This window comes from Hippoglossus stenolepis, chromosome 22 (genome assembly GCF_022539355.2).
Source record: "Hippoglossus stenolepis isolate QCI-W04-F060 chromosome 22, HSTE1.2, whole genome shotgun sequence".
Lineage (NCBI taxonomy): Eukaryota > Metazoa > Chordata > Actinopteri > Pleuronectiformes > Pleuronectidae > Hippoglossus > Hippoglossus stenolepis.
This window is the reverse complement of record NC_061504.1, coordinates 4,772,866-4,790,366: the sequence shown is the minus strand read 5'-3', so window position 1 is coordinate 4,790,366 and position 17,501 is coordinate 4,772,866. Positions and strand designations below refer to the sequence as shown.

The window sequence follows — 17,501 nt, the reverse complement described above, 5'->3', positions numbered from 1 at the left end:
TGAAGATCCATCTCTTTAAGTAAATTAGTGTATGTAATGTTGATTGTGCAACAGTCTGAACAAATAACCATTCTCAGACATTCTTTTTTCTGACTTTCCCTGAAGGCAACACTGACATCACTTCCTGTCTGTGGATTTAAATGGGGGAGCTTGTCCCTTGGTCTTTTGCAGGTGAAAACATTTGTAGTAAATTGGAAAATTCATCAAAAGTTTTGGTTTTTCATGGATTACAGCTCAGCCCCTTCATTCTGAGAAGGATCTGCAGCAACGTGTTCAGGTATGTGTGAGTGTTTGCTGATTTGTAAATGTTTGTATCATTTTGAGTCATCTTCATGCATATAACAAACAGTAATTGATGATAATGCACATAAACACGTTTTCTTGTTTAACTGTAAGTAAAAAAAACTGAAGAATCCCGACAGTTTTCAAACCAAAGTCGGAAATTAACGAGAAAATAGTTGTGATGTGTGTTGCTCATGTGTACACCACAATTGGAGTGATGTCTATTCATAGTATGGGTCGTGTGGGTGTTCATTTACATGTTGTAACAGAAGATCAGGTACTTTTCCTTTTTGTAGTTTTGGAGCCAAATTGGCATGAAACCACAACTAAGCTAAACCTCACTGCAGAAGAATGAGCTGCAGTTACCACACGTAGTGAGGGTAGATAGTGGTGTGTGTGTGTGTGTGTGTGTGTGTGTGTGTGTGTGTGTGTGTGTGTGTGTGTGTGTGTGTGTGTGTGTGTGTGTGTGTGTGTGTGTGTGTGTGTGTGTGTGTGTGTGTGTGTGTGTGTGTGTGTGTGTGTGAGAGAATCTAAAAACCTCTCTTCGCAAACTTCTTCTTCCGGTAAACCGTCTTCTGGTAAATGCCCATCCTACCAGGAAACGTGTTTGGTTACTTTGCTGAACCAGGTATTAGAACTGGATTAAAGCTATGGAGTCGGTCATTGTGGAAAACCTCGCAAGAGCAGGCCACAGTTACGAAATAATGCAACTAATACATCTAGTCAAAGCTACGCCCCCAAAACACATGAACTGACTGACAACTGGTAGAAGCCGACTTTTCCGTGACTCATCTGCAGTGGAAGCGTGGGCAGGGAGGTCGGTTAGTGACTGACAGGTACGCAAGCCAATCCTTCCATTCGGTCCAAATGAAATGATTGGTCGTTTTTATTCCACTCGTGCGAGGGCCGCAGCCACCGACTTTTTTTTCTTTATCTTTTCCAGACGACCTTATTTATTAGGCCTGTCGCTTTTAATTCAAAATTTAAACATTAATTTCAAGTTCATATTTGACCTGTAATGACCCATTCAAGTTCAAAATATACAGTTTAGAAGTGCATTAGACCATCTAAGGTAGTTTGCCTTATAATCCAGCAGAGGGCGATCACTGTCAGCTTGACCTATTGCATGCCCTCTTGACCTATCAGTAATGTGAGCCGGCGATGTTGTGTTGGTTTGCCACGAAAATGGAGGATGCTAGTGAGCAAAGCCCTCCTGAGAGGACAATCATGGCAACAGAACAGAGAAACGCGGAAATTGTATAAAAAGTGATTCGGAAACAAATAACCAACCCAACCTCTGAAGGGCTAGAATCCAAATTAAGTTTTTCAAGATGTTTTTCTTTCCACCTTTCATCCTTTTTTACCACGTTGCGATGTCAGTGTCACGCGGGCTTCTTAAGACCACACTAACTCTGTCATCGACACCAACACAACATAAGATCAGCTTTATTTGTCACGTACACAAATATGGAAACCACAGCGACTGTGTCTTCTCCCAAACTGCCTACGTGATGGCAACATTAAGATGATGATCAACACCAGCTGTTCGGTTGTGGGTTTGTGGCTTAAATATCATGCAATCAGCATCCTGGAAGTAATATTATGGGATACACATTCCCGACGTTTATCTGGGAATGACTTAACAGCTCTGCCAGCCGCTGTTTTTTTTTTGCTGAGCTGTGTTCGCCTAAACGCTGAGTGGAACCACAAAACAGCCTGTTTGTGGAAGCATTTGAGCAATAAATGCTTAAGAACCAATGAACCCAGTTAACTGAAACCTTTAGTTCAGACACTTTCAGTTCTGCTCTCTAGGAAACAAAATGCCTCGGCTGTGATCGCGTAAAAACCCCAGAAATGTTGAGGGCACATTTGCAGCCAACTGTAAATTCGTCAATCAGATGTGCTGACTAGGTGCGTTTCCAGACATGATTACATAGGCTGATCGCTCACTATGGTCAGTGTATATTAAAGCCTATGGGTTCATTTGAGCCCTGCTCTCAGGAACCGTTAATGTTTGGGTTTCTAGTGTCTTGAGCTTCAGCGTGAAACTGATGGCTGACCACATTGCAGGGGAATTACACAAACCTGTGACGAGCCCTCATGCTAGCATTAAAGACAATATGCAGCAATAGGGAATAGATGGGGTGAGGCTACAAGTAGAAACAGATGGTATAAAGAGACGATAGCTAAAATGCTGTATTTTAAGGATCAGACATCTGAGTATGATGTAAAGCCACAGGTTTTCCACCTAACTCGGATAGACTGACAAAAGCTGTGAAAGGGGAAGAAAAGTTGTACAAATTAATTAGAATATACATTTTATTTATGGGGGGGAGAAGGCCAATAGGGAGACAGTGCGAGGGCTAAATTTTATTTATATACTTTTACATTTCTAATTTTCCATTCACTGTAAACAGGCTGTAAACGGTGGCTAGATTGTGAACAGTTAGGAATAATAGTGGAGTTTCGCAAAGTTCTGTTATCATGTTTTAGATTTTGGAAAATGTTTATAGAAAATAGACGCATCGTCGTAATGATACTAGAGATGAAATAATATTTGGGGGGGGGATTTGTGAGTCAATCCAGGATCACAGAAGATAAGAATAGTGCAGAAGAGCTGAAAGGAAAGTTTCTTTTTTTTTTTCAATCTGTGAACAGGTAATGAAAATGTTTTCTTTTAAAACGTGTTAGCCCTCAGAGGCAAGTGGAAAAGATATTTCCCTAGGTTAATTTTTCTTACTTTTCTCATACCTATAAATCATGTTAAGAAAATAACCCTCTGCTGCAACAGACGAGTGATCTGTTAGTGTTTTGGTTTTGTAAACTTATGAACACAAGAGACTGACCGGCAGCATCTCGATAGGACTGTGAAAAGGTCATGTTTCCTTCCATGGTGGTTTTTCATTTCTCCTTGGACTCTAAGGCTGCAAAGCCTGGAAATCAACGAGAATAGAGATTTCCTCGCTTAGAAGAAAGATCATGATTCTTGTACATAATCAGCCGGGGTTTCTTCTGGAATCCTTTTTGTTTTTTTGTATTTGTCCTTAACTCAAACTTTCCTCCATTTTTCTCTCACAAGCTCCATTTCACTGCTGGTTCTTTCCCTGCGTCATGTGGGTTAACGCCACTTTATTACTCATTGATGGAGAAAGCCATGATTATCCACCGTTATGTTTTACAATCTTAAGGAGAAGGTGGTTTTGATGCAGCCTAATTAAATTGCTGAAGAATTGTTGTCAGATAGAAATTAGATTGCGTATAGATCACAATTTTCGTACGATTAATCATGCTTTTCTAACGTAGTGTAAACTTTCGTAACTGCAGGTTATGTAACATTACCGTCATGGGGAAGGCTAGTGAAAATATCTTCAGAGCACGTCTTCTTATCACCTCGCGTGACATCAGACGCATTTGATGCCCAACAGTTGATGGATGTCTGTTTTTCAACAGGCTGTGGCCTGCGATCATTGCTGACATGTGAACTTGTTTACGCACAAGGTTTCTTAGGAACTCTTCAACAACTCACTGTCACTCCCACATTGTCACGCATCAAATCACACCCGATTATGAAAGTGCTCTCCTACTGCCAATATGCATTAATTAAACATAAAGCTCACACTGCATTCTGAATATTATCATTATTTGAACCCAAATTTATAGAACACAGGAGGAAAAAACGTCAAGTTCTTTATTTGTTTTTCACATATTTAAGTGTTGATCTCTAAAAGACACAAGAGTAAAAGCAAATTCATAGTTTCCACACGTCAGTATGCGTATGTTCCTTTTGACATACTGTAAATGTCGTCATCCAACCATGTCCGCTAGGGTGCGCACAGACCCGTATGCAGACGATCTGCATGTAGCCCCAAATGTGTGACCTCGCTGACTGCACCTGCTCCACGTACAATATATCCAGCCAGGCCCCAGACCCACAAGGACCCTCATGTTAGTATTCAGGGAAGTGTGTGTGTGTGTGTGTGTGTGTGTGTCCGGAACAAGCGTGCAACTCTCAGCAGACATGGACCGTGGAAAGCTCAGCTCACCAAGCTACATTTTACCCCGTTCCAGCAGTTTATTGGAAAAGCAACTTCATCTTCTTGTACAACGCTGTTTTGATTATAATTCCAGTTTCAAGAATCTAAAATTGGAATTCTATGCCTCGACAGAATTAAACTGAAGACATCTGAAACTGGAATTAAATATTATAATATAATGATTCGACTGAATTGCAGATATCTATAATGAGAAAACACACCGGAGGAGTTTTGAGTAGTTAAAACATAAGTAATGATATTGTTTTGACAAGTTGGGTTCAAAATAATAAAAATGTCTTCTAGTTAACAGGGAGAGTAGATTAGTCAAACTGGCATCGCTGACATCTATAAATTAATTAATTGTGGATAAGCACACTAATGCTGAACGAGCCTGAGACAGAGGGCAAAGATGTTTTTGTTATTAAGAACGTAAACGCTATCAAAACAATCATTCATTTATGTTAAGTGTCTTTATTCCTGCTTTGTCTTCAGTATCAGCGCTCTTTCTCTTCTCTCCATTCATCATATAGGTCTCTCGACCACCGCTGCTCTCTCTCTCTCCTCGTTAAGTCAGGGAAGTGACAGACATCAAAAGTCTGAACATTTTACATTAAAGCCTCAAATAAAACCTGACCTGTTTGCAGCCAATGGTCTGTAAAAGCTTAAATGTAAAGTGTTGTCATGTGATCTACACAAGGCACGGGATTGGCTGGTTTACTGCCCCCGCCTCAGGAGACACTTCCACAGTGTGTGACGTGCAACCGACTAATCGATTACTAAATTAGTTGCCAATGCCAACTATGTTTACAATCGATTTAATCGATTAGTTGTTGCAGCCGTAAATGAAACCGTCTGCATGGTTTGTACGCGACCACAGTTTGACCGGGAAAAGCCAAACCCCCGTGGTAAAGAACTGTGGGTGTGTACGAGCTGTAACTGGTTCATGAAACAACAAGTACAAAACACACACACGGACATTCAGCTGATTCAGTCACTTCTGTACATGAATAACAAGCTCAGTATTATTTGACAAGCAAACAATAAAGAAAATAGTTTAGTTTGTCACAACTAAACTATTGTCACATTTCGGCATTAACACAGTCTCTGGTTGAAACTCTGTGGGCTCTCATGGGAAGAGGAAGAGAATGGTGCACATGCAGTGGGAAAGAGCGAGGAGAGTTCACCCTCCTGTACGTCTGTGTCCTCAGGCACAACTACACTTTGCATTAGAAGTCAAATACTTCTCCTTTTTGTTCTTTCTCTTTGCCACTCTGGAAACACCTGTTCCTCCTCATCTCACCTTCCTCTCCTCCTCCTCCTCCTCCCCCCCTTCTCTCCATCTCTGTCAACTGCTTTAGTTTTTTTCCCCTGTAATGAACAGAGAATGAAAGAGTTCTATGGAACTCTGATATGAATACTTTCTGAATGCTTTCATGTGTCGCTCTGGAAAATGCCACAGGCCACACCTTGTACACACATGCACACACACACACAGGCACACACACCACCAGCCTCCACGCACTCACAACCTGTATGAACTAACAAACACTACACTGCATGCATGCTTGTTCTGCATACAATAAATATTGTAAATGCTTGTGCACATATGCACTCATGCTTTTTCATACAGAGCCATGCACACGCATTACATGCGCACACACAAACATACATAAAGGTCACAGCAAAAACATACACGATTCTCTGTCTATCTGCGTAAATAAGAAAAGTAGTAGTTCATCCTCCTCCATTTCATTATTTTCTCCTTCACTTTTTCACAGTAAGAAAATGGCATAAGATATTTGGAAATTATAGGAACTATCCGATATAAAATGATCTTCATATGCTAATGTCTAACATTTATGTTATTTTTATATATATATATATATGTCAGAACTACATGCTTGAAGCCATGAGTCAGTCTCAGCTGTAGGTTCTGACTAACCTCATTAATCAAGATAAAAATGACAACGTGTGTGTGTGTGTGTGTGTGTGTGTGTGTGTGTGTGTGTGTGTGTGTGTGTGTGTGTGTGTGTGTGTGTGTGTGTGTGTGTGTGTGTGTGTGTGTGTGTGTATTTATGACATCTTAAAGATGTCCTCGTTTGTTATTGTCTAATGATGTTGAGTGTTTGCTAGTGTTTGTTTCATAGGATATGATAAAAACTAATTATCATTCAAATGCAATCCTTTGTTTACAAGTATAAACCTGTGTCCAGGACACTACTCGACCATCTCTGGCCTTTTGTTTTGTGTCTACCAGACTCAGACTTCACATTTATTAATTTCACTGTCTATTTTCTGCTGGTGTCTTCTTCAGCCCACTCATTTACCATAAAAGGCCACAGTGAGCCGAATACTCAGAATTTCCTGAATCTTGTTCCTGCAGACAGATGAATATCCACATGCAGTGACAAGGATGCAAGGACAAATACACAACAACCACAAAATACATACACACATTCATATTAAGACAAACATTACATTTACTGGAATGCATCAACAAATGCAACAATACACACATTCACACATGCCGTATTATTTACAAAAAAGATCACAATTTTAGTAGTTTGAAATCGTGTCTAAACTTAGACGTTATGGCACACAAGCTGAGGATTATCTTCTCCCTTTCATCAAGAGTTATTCTTAAAAAGCAGAGCCACCTGGTAAACACGATGTCACCACGGGCAGATTGCGGTCTCAGATGACTATCAACTGAAGAAGAGTTATACAAGAGCGTAATTTTTTCCACCAATGAAGTCTTTAACAACCCTCGCCTTGTTTTGGTTCATGCATCACTACGTTTATTTTCTGTCATACTTTCGGAATTAAGCGGTGTGAACAAAATAAACTGTTTTACTTGTGAAGCAAAGATTAACCTTTATTTGCTGCGGTTATACAACTTCAGTCGGCTAATTGAAGAATGCAGAGATTTTTTTATTTCATTTTTAGCAGAATAAACAAGAGTTGAGTTTTCAATGTTCTTCCTATTAAACAAATTCATTTTGGAAATACGTTTATTTACTGACAAAGCGGAAGTGGTGAAGGCCACAGGGAGTTTTCCCGCGCGTCAACCTCAAGGGGCAACTGCCAATAACTTGTGGTTTTTGTTTCAGACAGGTTTTTCAGGCCGAGATTCTGTTTTCCATTCACACCGTTTACAGTCAGACTAGTAACTAGAACTACAGATCATAAACAGGGATACTTTTTGTAGGAGTTTTCGGTCCAGATGAAATTTTGACAACAAGCCTATGGGCCATAGGTCAGTGTGCGGGTAACCAATGCCTGCTCAAACCGGATTGGTCAAACTAGAAACGGAAACCAGACGACTTTCGGCCCCAAAACCTGGTCCTGATCATCCCACTCATCCAGCAACTTATTCCCCCGAGCTCCCCCAGAAATCGATCAACCTCCTTTAACCAATTTAAAACACAGCTGCACGGGTTCTTACAAGAACTGGAAAATATGAGCACGTCGCACCCATTTTCGCCTCATTGTACTGGTGATCTGTCATTATTAGAATTGATTTGAACATTTGATTTCTTGTTATTAAATCCTTGAATGGCCTGGCACCGTCTTACCTAGCTCACCTCCTCATCCCTGATGCCCCTGGCCCCTGGTGGAAGGACGTTCAGTTCAGGGGCTTCACACCTGTGGAATAATGTTGTATCCATTGTCTCATTTGAATTTGTAATTGCACTGTAATGTTTTTTTATGTCTGAAGCACTTTGTAAACTGTTTTTTTCAAACATTCCAGTTAATTTGTTCATCGGTCGGTTAGTTTGTTTGATTGTGAGCAAGATTACACAAAAACAACCGAACGGATGTCGACCAAACTTTGTGGGAGGATGCGTTATGTGTCGGGAAATAACCCATTCAATTTTAGTGCAGATCCAGGGTTTTATTTTTCAATTTTTCTTTTACAGTTTCACAGTTTTCTCAGGGACTAATTCATGGAGTGAGATGGAATTAGTTACCTTAGCATAGACTGGAAGCTGAGAAAAAGCGAGTGTGGCTCACTCTGAAGCTCACTTGCACTTCATCTGTATCAAACTTTCAAAATGGCAAAGTTGTGGTTTTATGGAGAACTACATGCTGGAACCATTTCTACTGCACATGTGACTTTCTTGGCCGCTAATCTGTCACTTCCTGGCATTACTGGTCCATAATTAATGCACAAATATGAACATGGTATCCATCATCTCATTTAACTCTCTCCAAGGACACTGTTGCTTTAAGGAATTCATCGAGGATCAAAGGGGACATGTTCTCCATTAGTGGGCCTAAACGCACAATTTGATCATAAAAGTAATGATGTGAAATAAATCTTGTGTCTATCAAACGTGTTTTTGCTGCTCTTGAAGGTTTTTGGTGCTTTAGAATTAAAAATTGGAAATCCCAGTCATGAGCAAAGGTGATGCAGTGGAAGTGTGGCAGCAGGGATACGAGTGTACAGAGACAGTGCAGCATCTGTCAGTACTTGCTGAAATCTATTCTAAAATCCTGTCTTCTATAATCATGTCATTCAGTCACACTGACTGTATTAATGTCTCATTGGACACACTGATGATTTATTCATGTTAAAGAGCAACACAGAGAGTGACTTAAAGAGTGACTCCCTCTTATGGTGAATCTACATCCTGGTGGGAAGTTGGTTGACTGTGGTTGCCCCGACCTCCGTCCCCGACTCCTCTACCAGCACCTTCCTCTGAAACTCCTGCAGGAGGAGAGAAGTGTCAGGAAAGAAAGAGGAAAAGAAAATTAAAGAGTTACCAGTTTTTCCTTTTTAACTAGTCTCCTATAATCCTTATTGTATATGATGAGGTGTCTCCACTTCCTCTCGTTGTTGAAAAAATGAAGCCAAAATATACCGGACATGGGCACCGCCATCTTCCTTTTTTGACTCCGCTCAACTTACTGGGGAAAAAAACACACATGGGCATAGGTTTAAGACCTGTAATGCAGCCAGCCACCAGGGGGCAGTCAAGATGATTTGGCTTAACGTTTAGAAGCTGTAATGTCGTCCATCTCTATATCTCTACATCTCTATGCTGAGGGATCGAGGGGCCTTTGGCCAAATAGCAGGAAGACTGTTGAAGGGCCAATAAAAGCAAAGAAAAAAAGTAATTTTAGCCTCACCCAGAATATTTGATGAACAGGTTGTCTCTTTTAAGTCCAGGAAATGATTACTTGGCACTGGTCTGACACGCAGCAACGGCTAACTCCATGATGACAGCTCCTCACCCTTCAATCTACCAAAGCTGCTCCCTGAACTTCAAAGCATGCATGCATTTTAGAGCCTCTGACATGTCTCATTAACAGATGCCTGATCTGTGACCTTGAACTCTGACCGCAGTGTAACTCGATGATGACATCCCGGAACGCTCTATGTGTGATAAATAGCAGGGGCTGGATCCTTTTTAAAAAGCTTCTTCTCTTCTCCAGGAGCTTTGAAACACTAGACGCCTTGTGTCTGCTGTGGGGTTGAATCTCAGATTGTTAGCATGTCAGACAGCAGCTGGTCGATTCGTCAGCTGTGTGTTTGACATCGACACTTGTTTCTGCAGCTAAGGTTCAGATCATGATGCGTCTGTCTGTCATCATCACCCTGAATCTTCTGAGTCGTGCCAGTCGGTCGGGCAGAGTCTTCTCCTGGCTGGAGGTCAGCTCTGCTACATGAGTCTGCCACTGCTGCTCTTTCTCCTGAAACACAGAGTTATAGGCAACTTTATTCCACAATAATACATATTAATAGGAAGTTTTTTCATTGCAGTAAAGGGTCAAATGAGCCTTTTGGCCTCTTTTGGCTCATTGTTTTTGGTTCGGGATTAGAGTGTGAGCTTTCAGTAGTTTAAGACCCAGATATTTTAATATTGGACTCAGACCAGAAACTGTTCGCCAAATGAAGGCTAATGCTGATATATATGTGCCACATGTGCAACGATTTGCTAACACATTTGCCATAATGTTCTTATAAAATCACAAGACGCCAAAGTGCAAGAAGTCCATTTGGCTCATAAAATGTGGACAAACGTGGTGTATCTGAGGTCCAGGGAAGGAATGACTCAAATGGTTATCAATTATTGTAAAATAACTTCAACTTCAATACTTGCCCTGTGCTGAAAAACGAGGAGTTCTGTGATATTTCAACTCACTTTTTCATATTTCTATGATCATTTTTAAGAATATGAACACTGTACAGACACATTAAGAGTTAAACCAGTTCCAGAGCTCTGACCAAATAGATTGCATTTGAACCACAATGTATCCTGCATGCGTTTGCTTAAAACGACACTCGATAAAACCAATTTAGGAAAAGAAACAAACTAAATGAAACCAGCAAATAAAACTTTTTATAATTGTTTACCCTTTTATAGTTTCCGTTAGTCAGACTATATGTTATATTTATGTGTGCTTTTTTGGAACGTGGATTACAGATGTATAAATTGCCTCATTTAATAAACTTATTTATTGACATAAACTTGTCATTGGCTTTAACAATATAGTGGACACACCTCATATAGCACAGATACATTATACTTCCTGTGTACAAAGAGAAACTGTTTGATTTTACAGCTGCAAACCAGCTATGGGCAGAAAAAGAACACCCACAGCCCTTCACAGTAAATCTTCTCTAATCTCTTAAAGCACAATAAGATGAATTTGAAGGTTACAAGGTTCCCCTGATACAATAATAGTGCATATTGCACCACCGAGCCCTGTGTGTGTGTGTGTGTGTGTGTTTGTGTGTGAGTTATGCACCGGCTCATTTATCACAAGTGTGTGTTTGAGAGAAATCTTTGTGTATGGACAACAGACAGAGATACATGTGAGATGGGCGAGGCGCGTTGATCTCAGTGGACAACGCCTGCCATCGATTAACATTTCTGTCACTGTGTGTGTGTGTGTGTGTGTGTGTGTGTCTGTCAGGGGAGCAGTAATGTGTGGAGGAAATTGATGTGAGCGAGGGAGGCATTTAGTTTAATGCCGGCCAGTTTGAAGAGGAAGCCTTGCTGACACATATGGCGTGAAGGTGAAAGCAGTTACAGCGTCAACAATCAGGACATTCTTTCCAAAAAGGCCTTGAGTTGAAAATGAGCATTTGGCCATTTGAATGATTACTTCACTCATGCTCCATCCACACGTCCTATGTCTTCATGCTGCGTGAGGAGGAAGCAGCACACGTTCAACAAATTGCCTTTAAATTGGTGATCGCTGCCAAATTGATGAATTGTGTTAACACTTGCCTTGTGTCTGTGATCCAATCATGTTGGCAATTAGCCATCTGGCCGGCTGTGGGGGTTGTGTAGTTGTGCGTCAGGGTATAGAGCAATCTGAGGGTCTGAGGGTCGAGACCATAAACTGTCTGCACAGATGGGAAAATGTCCCAAAAGTGTGTGGGGGGGAGGCGTAGTGGACATTTTTTTTACTTTAAAAAGACTTTGGGGCATATTTACACGCCTACAAAGTTTTTGATATATCAGGTTATTTATAAGCAGCTAAATAAGATAAGACACGTCTGGGAATCGGCAGGCGAAAGCAAATCTGAAACTTGGAATACTCTTTGCAGCTTAAATCATGCATTTAACCCCAATAGAGAGAAAACATCCTGTTTTAACAACCCAACCACCCCCCCTCTATTCTGCAGCACTTAACTTGCTCCTCTCATAATTACTGTGACTGTAAGTGGTCGCGTTACAATAAAACCTAACTGCGGGTCATAATGGGCTGCTTGCGCACGCAGACAGGAGGAGAGTCATTTCTGGTGTCTGGTGTAGAAGTCAGGATACCCACAAGGCTTTGAGCAGTCTTTGTGCCACTTTACGCACGTCTCGCCACTCAGCAGCCATCATGGCAGGCAACAACCCCCCCAGGCTGTTATTTCAGGAGAATAAGACCAGGCTCTAAATAAAGCCTCAACCCACCATTGAGATGCACCAGCGATCCATTTTTACAAGTCGGTTATGCAACGAGGAGCCATTTTCACCGGGTTTTGCAACACCTTGCAGAGCACACAAAGAGATTGCGGTCGGCGGAGTGTGCGTGGTGAAGTGTTTGTTTTGGACCGAGATGCTGGTGCAGAAACAACTCTGAACACACAAAGTCAAAGCATGAAATACACTTTTGTTTTGATAACCTCCTCTTCCGTGTTTATTCGAGTCCTCGTGCACCTGCTGCCAGCATCAGTTGAAACTGCTGAGATGTAATTAGAGGTAACGTTCAATATCTGCTCAGGATGAACATTCATCCACTGTATTTTTACATAGTAAGTAGATGTTGGACATATTTTATCCTATTTTACATGTTCAAAACGTATTGCATGTCATACTAACCCGTCTAAAGCAATAGCTAGAACTTCTGCTCTTCATCTAAAAGCATTTGTCCTTGTAACTCATCCAGTTTTGCAACATGTTTTTTCCTTTTTTACTTCAAACAATTGCGAGTCCATTTCTATTTGAAAGCGCAACACACTGCATCTGCTTTTCCTGGCAGTCGCCATGACACCTGTTACCCATAGGACCAAGCTAGTCAACCGTCTTTATTTGATTTGATTTCAGAAAAACATAAAGCTTTGGTTTTTGATTTGTATTTAGAATTTGCTTAAATTAAGCCCATTTATGAATGACCTTGCAGGCCTGATCAAATTGTTTCACGGCCCGAGAGCCAGTGGTCCCCGCCCCTGTTATATTGTTTGTGTGTGTGTGTGTGTGTGTGTCTGGGGTTAAGTTTGGGTTCAGTGGAAAGTACATTCCATATTGAGGTGAGAGTAACAGTCGTCTCTATCAGGGTAAATGTTGTCATCCACTTCCTGCCATTTTGTGCATCTGTGTGTACGTGTTTGTGTGTGCACACAGCGGAAACACTGACAACAACAACAGAACATGTCCCTTGTTGACCTCACACACTCTTGTCAGAAACGGGGCAGCTGCTCAAAGCACCGGCCGTTGTTTTGTGTGCGCATGCGTGTGCATTCCATGTCAATGAGGATGTCCATCTGTTTTGGCAACTGTGTGTTTGCGAATGAATCTTGGGCATGAACTCACAACTCCTTTCTTTTTGGAAATGTGAAATGGGTTTTTTCTGCTCCAGCGTGTGTGTGTTTATTTGTGTGTGTGTCAATGTTTAGCAGCGTGAAGTGTGTGTGAGTGTCTGATGAGCCCAGCAGCCCCTGACAGAGGGTCAGAGTTGCCTTCCACAGCCGGTCTTTTCAATGGAAATGAATCTGATTTTGCCAGGAGCAACGAAGTGAACCTTGATGGGGAATTAACACTCATCGATCCCGGGCATCACAGCACCGCCTGTCTCCATGATCCGCTCAGCCCACTCTTTCCATTAGGCTGATTATTGCAGCCTGGTCTCACCCAATGTGAAGCACAGCGTCTTAAATTGTGAATAATGAGCTCCATTCACAGGAGTGATAAGGCAAAGGAAACATGAGCGTAAGTCGACTGCCATGTGCTAATTGCTAATGGTCAAACAAGGCGACTGATTTCATACCCATTCTTTGGTTCAAATGAGGACTGTCACTTTTGGGGGAACTAAAGTTTGCACGGATTTGACATGGCGCGCTGTTTGTCGTTGACTGAGCACTCAACGTTGCTCCGCTCCTCTCTGATGCCTCCTCCACTTCCTCGCTTGGACACAGATTTGTAGTCGTCGAAGAGTAAGGCAGTTGCATGGTACAAAGTCGACAAGCGGCCTCACCTTTCGTGCGTTACTGCGCCTTCCACTCAAAACACTTCCACACGCCGCTTCTCAGATGCTTTGGTGTCACTATACAGTGGTGGGATGCAGCACAGTGCATTTGCTTTGTTATTATACTTAAATAAGTTTTTATTTCAATAAATATCATCTACTCAATTACATTTGGTCAAGAGGTTATGCAATAGATGAAGCTGATAGTGAGCGCCCTCTGCTGGATCCCGAGGCAAACTACCTCAGTATATTTGGAATTTGAAGCGGTCATTACTGTTTGAATATGAATTTTTTTTTTTTTTCCTAAAAAGTGACAATCCTAGATTAAGTCTGGTTCGAGACTCGGAGAGACAACGTAAAACAATAATATGACGAAAGGATTTAGAAATAGTCCGAGTTTGAAAAAGCTTTATCTAATGAAACCAAAATAGTCACAAAGCTTATGAACACTAAAATCCAAAATCTCAGGTATTTCCTCACCCCAACCCCCGGGCAAGAACGATCTGTCATCACGCTGACCAGTTCCAGTTACTACCACTTAGCTCCCGGGTGCAACCTGTGTGTCTGCACTGTGTGTACTGTGGTTCCAGACTTTTGTTTGGGTTTCAGAGAAGATCTGCATGTGTTGGCAAGAGTGCGTCCTCAAGAGAAAACAAACACCAGCAACCGAGGCCGAGCTGGTGTCCCGACATTTCATCCCGTGCCAGAGACTGAAAGCAAAGAGGCTTTTTGGTTTCACAGTTGTACAGACGTGTATTATCAAAAAGAAAAAGTGTGTGTGTGTGTGTGTGTGTGTGTGTGTGTGTGTGTGTGTGTGTGTGTGTGTGTGTGTGTGTGTGTGTGTGTGTGTGTGTGTGTGTGTGTGTGTGTGTGTGTGTGTGTGTGTGTGTGTGTGTGTGTGTGTGTGTGTGTGTGTGTGTGTGTTCACCTTCTTACTCTCCTCTATCGCTCTGAGTCTCTCTTTTTCCTGCTCTGCTCTCTCCAGTCGCCGGCGGACCTGGGACACACGCACAAACACGCTCTCTTTCAAAAATAGTTTTTTAAATAAATCGAGTGTTGAGTTTTGTGGGTTTGTTTAATTTTAGAGTCTTATCTCTCACCCTGTCTTCCTTTGGGTCCCTCCTGTCGTCCTGCAGAGCTCCGGTTCCTTCGGCCGTCTCTTCCGCTGATTTTTGAGACGTTCCCAGAAACGCATAGTCCTCCTCTTTACACAAACCTCTCAATGACTGGAACCAGAGAAACAACCATTCATCAGAGTGATACTTGTTTGGAGTCTAATTGCCTTGGGCCCTCATCGCTTCTGCACAAATCCTGAATAAACCTTCCTTTTATGTAGAATGACCTGTTTCTATTCAAACTCAAGCACCTGAGAGAAATTATTTACACTTGTTTTATGACGTCAAATTAATTCAATTTCAAAGAAAACACATGTCTGTAACGAAAAAGAATTGCTGTTAATTTCCGGTCAGGTGTCCGTGTAATCGTTATTAACAGATTCTGCGCGAGAATATGTCGAATCTGTCGGTGAGGAACGAAGCCTTTTAGTTTCTACTTTTGACCAATCGGGTTATAGCAGGCTTTTGGTTGCCAGCAGGTAAACAGTGCGTGTGGAGAGCCTGGACTTTTCTAGTTGCAAAAGTTGCAACTAGAAAATGTAACATTAAAAACAAAATGAAGAAAAAAGGCCTGTTTCTGTGCTGCGAGTTTACGTCGCAAGCTTCATGGACGCCAGGATTTATTTGTCCGTTTGTTTATTTGATGTCCGTTTTCATTGCACTTCATCACATTGGTTGACATCAGATTTCCCAACTTTTGAACATGTCATGATATCTTTTGTGATTTGTCGTGTTCCTCCACGTGCAGATTGACATCACACATGAGGTGAATGAAAGCCAGCCTGGCATCTCACGATAAGGACGACTTTCCAGAGTTGTGCGACCAAATTTTGTCCATCGGACTAAATGCGCTGTTTGACTACACTGCACATCGTGGATTTATCATCATGGATTCCCGGCGTCGTGGCAGAATTAGACCCAAATGGCTTCAAATCAATATCGTTTAATTCCTTAGGTGTCAGAGTCCAGACTCAGTCGAACTGAACCAAATATGTTTCCCACACAACCAGACAGAGTTTAAGCAAAGAAGAATGTGCACAAGCACTTGGAAGAGGTGTGTGAAGATTTTATCGTTTATCTTTTTGAATAATTTAGGTCACAATGTGGAGATCTGTTTTCACTTTCACATCAAACGGTATCTTGTTATCGATCGCTCCATAAAAACACCCACATGGCTTTGATCCAGTGTTTAAAAAAAACAATGAATCATGAAAGCATAACAGCAGGGTGAACACTTTTATAGCTATGCTTCTCTGCATCAAAAAAATATATGAATATGAATCAACTGTGTATATTTAATAGGAAATACAGACAGATGACAAAATTGTTGATGATGAGTTTGGTCTGTGTTAAGATGACAATGCCTACATCCGCAGGGCAGATGAATAATTTCAGCTTGAAAATGATGGGAATCATATGCTGCGGCCTTCTGCAGTCCCCATATCTTAAATCCAAATGATCAACTGCAGATGTGGCACAAATCCCCAGTGTAAATGGCCACTTATTACTTCTGTTTACTGCTTCTCTTAGATTGACTCTTCTCGGAAAAGACACTCTGGTGCCACTGATTGATCTTCAGGGAGTGATCGTCCTTGCCAGGTGAAAAAAAAAGAAAGAAAAATACATGAAGAAACTTGCAACTTCTCAAGCGAAGGTATGCTCCTGTGGTTTTTAACCGCAGCCCTATTCCTGTGTACTGTCATCACAGAGCACTCCTCATTCGAGCAGCGTGTTAACGTACCTTCGACATGGGGATTCCTTGAAACCGCTTCACATGAGCCATGTTCATCCAGGACAGGTCTGTGGCTCCTCGCACACCGGATGTTCAGAGTTTGATTTATGTTTACCTGGCGACAGCTCTCTGAAATAATGCGGTGAAATATGTGATATGCTGAGGAATAATCAGCTCTGTTGAGGTCAAATCATAACCAACATATGAAAACCTTTTAAAAGTGAGTCAATTACTCACCTAAAGGTCAACAGCGAGTGCGTCTCCTGATCAAATACCTGGATCCTTTTTCGTTTCTCTCAGTAACCACAGATGCGTCCTCTGTCCTAACCCGGCGGAGACTCCCGACACATGGATTCAGACCGGAGTTATAGAGGTGCTTGGACAATGACGGCACGACATGCTCGTCATTTCCACAGCACTGTGACAGAAATGCCACTGCCCCACTAATAAAAAGTCAAGAGGCCACAACAGTATAATGGATGGTTCTGAATTGGTTTCTAATGAGATCTGTAGGAGATGTCGTCGACCTCAACCTTTGCCAATGTCAAAAGGCCAGAAAACGTTTTGTGTGTGTCACCTATCGGGGCTGCAATAGGTGCAATTTAGTGGTTGGGGGTTTTAGTCTTGTTGTATCATGTTATACTGTAG

General features: G+C 41.7%; 1 long non-coding RNA gene across 1 annotated transcript; it reads left to right on the top strand.

Annotated features, from left to right (window-relative positions):
• The first annotated feature begins 161 nt into the window (after nt 1–161).
• LOC118101945 lies at nt 162–17,501 on the top strand. The gene is made up of 4 exons (XR_004694605.2): nt 162–277; nt 16,652–16,720; nt 16,830–16,919; nt 17,154–17,501. It is a non-coding gene; the product is annotated as an uncharacterized LOC118101945 (long non-coding RNA).